The following is a 4426-nucleotide window of genomic DNA, read 5'->3' as shown; positions in this document are numbered from 1 at the left end:
CCCGGGTGAGGAGGTCAGCCCCCAGCTCCGCCGGTGACTGACTGCAACTCGAATTAAAGTATTACAACAAACAGGAAGTGTTTTCCTGCCATTCCAACAGTTTAACTGGAGAATTTGCCCCCAGCACAGGCAGGATCAGAAGTTCTGATACAATGACCTGGTATGAAGTCACTCTCCTCAGTGCTGTGTTCATGGCATAGCCACCCCACTCTTGCTGAAAGTCACCTTTAGGTACTGAGACATTGCCAAAGAGATGGGCCAGGGGACTGTGACATTTCCACATTTCCTTTTTTGACAAAATCAGGACTATCCCCAGTTGGCAAATACTATGATCTCCGAGCAATGTGCTGACTGTTTTGTCTGTAGGAGATATCACAACCAAACTGCCCTTGCAAGGGATATGTGGGAGCTGCAAGAAATGGCAACAGCCATTCAGAAGGTAACAGCCATACCTCTGTGTAGACAAGTACACTCAAGTGTGGCAGAGCATCTGTGATCACTCGTCCTTTGATTTTGGATGGATTTAAAAGCAAGTTCTTTGACGACTTGTTATAACAGATCTTTTGGTATTTTGCTGAGAAAGGTTTAGCTTTTTAATGCTAAATTCTCAGGTGGTTGCAATCAGTTCCCCTTTCAAACCTAGACAGATTCTGCACTGCAGTAGTATCTTAACTTTCTAATTTCTAAAACACATTCAAGCTAGTGGGAGTCTACTGTCTGATCTCAGTACTTGCTGGTCTGGACTGGTCCCACTGGCTCACGTTTGAAACAAACAGCAGCCACCTCGGCTGAATCAAAACCATTTGGTAGCTATTTCCTACATCAGATAGTCAAATCTGAGATTTTGCTATTTCCATCAGGTTTTTTACAACTTTTGGCAACCATCTAGGGCGGTTTCAGTGAAACAAGGCTACCCACATTCAATTTTTTGGGTTCTGCCAATTTCCTCTGTGTGAGTCTTTGGCAAACCAGGCAGTTCAATGTGGTTACATGGGTTTTACTAATAAATGCTGGACAGCATTAAAAGCAGAATTGACTTTTTGGCATAGTGGGTCACAGGGCAGAAACCAAGTGTAATTTCCTAGTGACGATATTTATTACAATGACTGGATATTTATTTGTTGTTGTTATTACTCAGTAAAACTTGTGTCAACGGCGCAAAATCCTCTACAAGACATGGAAATACACACTTTGCCCTGAAAGCTTGGAATCTGAAATAAGTGTTTCTTGTGTGACTTATTTGAACACACTCTTCTGTAATAAAAGACTGTAGTGTGTATTCACCAGACGTAGGGAGGATCTGAATGTTTTGTTGACCATGTACCTTTACATTTCTCAGGCTCTTTGTGTGCAAAGTGCCACTGCCCAGTTGCCTTAGCACTGAAGTATTTACAAAGGATACATGTTACTCTGGTTCTTTCAGAGATTCTGTTTCTACTATCTTTGCTTTCAAAATTATGATTTGAAATCTAAAAAAAATATTGCTTTATACTCAAAAACCCTGATTTGCTCTTTTCATAACAAAACATAAAACTGAAAAGCTGATATAAAGCAGAGCAGGACAATTGTCACTATATGAGGAATCAGCCAAGAAATTTACACTGGTAACTCCACCCTTCTGCTGCAATCCCTTAAATATGTCAAATGAGATTAGACCAATACTGTGGTAATACTTGTGCCAACAATCAGAACTAACAGACATTTTTGCAAAGGCAGAATTCATACGCACAAGATTTGTTTTTAATCTGCACAAATGGAGTAGTTAATTTTATACCCTCCTACTGGATGCTGGAAAGCTCTGCTCTCAGACTCCCGGTCTCCATCAGTACTGTTTGTCCCCAGATCTCATTGGTGCAGACCGGTCCCAGTGCAGAAGGCAAGTATAAGAGTCACAACCCTTACAAGTATTAGTTAGGGGTCTCTCAGGGTCAGGAGACTGTGCTGACATTTTGAACCATGTGGTACTGTGACTGAGTACCTCTCCTTAAGATAACTCCACAGATAGCAAGTCAGAGGTTCCTCAGTCTTCATTGCCCCAGAAAACCCACAGGCCTGTGCAAGGACCATTACTGCCATCCACACTGAAATGAATTAAGGTTCTGAATTAAGGTTTCACTGTCAATTGCATTTGAACATTGCCTAACTTTTAAAGGCTTGGCTTTGCAAGCTTCCTAATGCTCCTGTAATACCGGTAGCATTTCCTGTGTTCCTGAAAAGGACAACTGTCAGTGCAAGATCATGCAGCATCACAGCACCTCTGTGGGTCATCAGCCATGCTGACACCTTTGTGTGCCCAACACAGACTTCTGTCCCTTTTACTCAAAGAGAAGCAGCAGCACAGGACTGTTATCCTCCATCTAAATCATCAGAGGGGGATGACTGTTGGAATTTGGATTATTCAATGGATTCATAAGACCACTCCTAAGGCTATTCAGTATTTACACAGTTGTTTCAAGCATATTTCTACAAAGCAGTGTGATTTACTAAGAGCTAGCTCTTACACAATGAGCTAAAATAAAGCAATTAATTAGTTAAACTTGCTTAAGCTGACCACAAGATCAATCTAGCAACTTCAGAATCATCTTTGACTGAATTCAGACACCTCTGATATAATGGTCCCACTTGCCTTTTCTTAATTTAGTGGCTGCCAGACTAATGAATTGACCCTTTCTCTCTTGGTCATGTGGCCTTTTCACTACCTCCTCCCAACTGTAAAATTTTTGTCATGTAACTACAAGAAAGCCTGCTCTCCTCCCCCAGGCAGGCAGCTGCTGCTGTGTCCAAGGACACTCGGCTCCAGTAGTTTCTGTACCACAGGCTGGGGCAGACAGCACAAGAAGCAAATTCTTTGCTGGCTGAGCCAATATGAAGGCCAGCCTCAGGGAAGCTCTGTTCCACTTCCAGCTCTGCAAGTCAGGATGTCCCAGCGAGCACAGCCCGTTGGGCCCCTTTCCACCCACATACCCCTCTGCTCTGCCCTGTGCGGGGCTGCTTCCCACAGCTCTTCCCTGCTACTCCATTCCCTTCCCCTTTGCCTATGCCTGGCCTCCACTTTCAGAGTTGGATTGCTTGTTCCTTCCCCAGGCTGCCTCTCCTTTCTTAACTTCCAATAGGGTCTCCAGCTTTGGTTCCCTACATCAGGTCCTAGTTCAGTCTCTTACCTGGTTCTTCATGTCACCACCTATCCCCCTGACTTCCTTCACTTTTCCTTCTTGTTTCTTGTACTGGCAAACTGAATTCTGCCAGTTCCTTACCAGCCAGTCTCAGCATAAAACTCTAATTCCCTGTTTCTCTTTCTTTGTGTATTTCAATTTCCCTCTATCCCATCTCAAATCTCCAAGTTCCCTGTCCTAGGTTTTTATCTTTTCATCCACACCTCAGTCTATCAGATCTTCCTGCCCTATCCTATCCCTTTTCCTTTTGAATAATTGCTTTATCAGAAGTTTGGCTTCAGTCTCTTAGCCAAAGTTTGTAATGGGTCTCTATTCTGGGAGAGAGAAGCATGTTTTGAAGGCTGATGGCACAACAAAGCCCACTTCATTTTGTGACTATCACACCCATCACAAAAATAGTGTATGCCTTTGTCATTCTTTTCTATCTTCCCCCTCATTGTCACTTTGGCTCCACTGCCTTTATTATGAGTATACAAAGACAGGGAAGGCTGGACCAGTTGGCACAACTCAGAAGCTGAAGGGTACAGAGTAAGGCACAGAAACCATGGCTGGAGGATGCACGTGGACACTCAGAGCCCTTGTCAATGTCTAGAAGCTGACACCAAGCTCTGTCCCATTGAAAACAGAGACTGCCTCCCCAGAGCAAAAGTTTCTGCTTGGGGCAAGGTGCCTTTGCAATACAAAGGAGGATGCAAAGAAGGAGAACCTCAAAATGTGTTTCTCTGTTGAAAGACTCAGTACAGTAAGATGTTGCTATTTTTACTCTCTGTTCCTTTTATATGTTCAGAGCCAGGTCTGCTTACTTGAAGTTATTTTTGCTTTTTTCTCCATTTTTTTTCTACAAAGCAAATGTATGATAAAAGGACGGAGTACCTATGTTCTCAAAAACAAGCAGCATGATTTAGGGTTGTAGAACTTTGTGTAAAAAACAATTTTTGTCCTGCCAGCTTCAACTTTCAACTCATTAGCCACCTATCTATGTCTGTTAGCAATTTTTTAAGCGGGCTTCCTAGGTCTTACAGGAGCTCTTCCAGATGGAACAACAGGACATATCAACACTAAAACAGCACATCCAAAATGTCATGCATGAAGTTATTTTCTCTTACTTGTATGCACACAAACTTCTTCCAGTATGCACTGTGTCCTAACTGCCCCTGGGCCAGCAGTTCTTTGGTTTATTTAGTTCAAGAGAAAACTGCAAATCCAGCAGGCTAATCTGGAAGCTAATCTTCAGTTATACAAATGGAGAGTCA

The sequence above is a fragment of the Manacus vitellinus genome, unplaced genomic scaffold (genome assembly GCF_001715985.3).
Source record: "Manacus vitellinus isolate BGI_N305 unplaced genomic scaffold, ASM171598v3 scaffold_15_pilon, whole genome shotgun sequence".
NCBI classification, from domain to species: domain Eukaryota; kingdom Metazoa; phylum Chordata; class Aves; order Passeriformes; family Pipridae; genus Manacus; species Manacus vitellinus.
The sequence above is the reverse complement of the archived record's forward strand: the minus strand, read 5'-3'. Positions refer to the sequence as shown.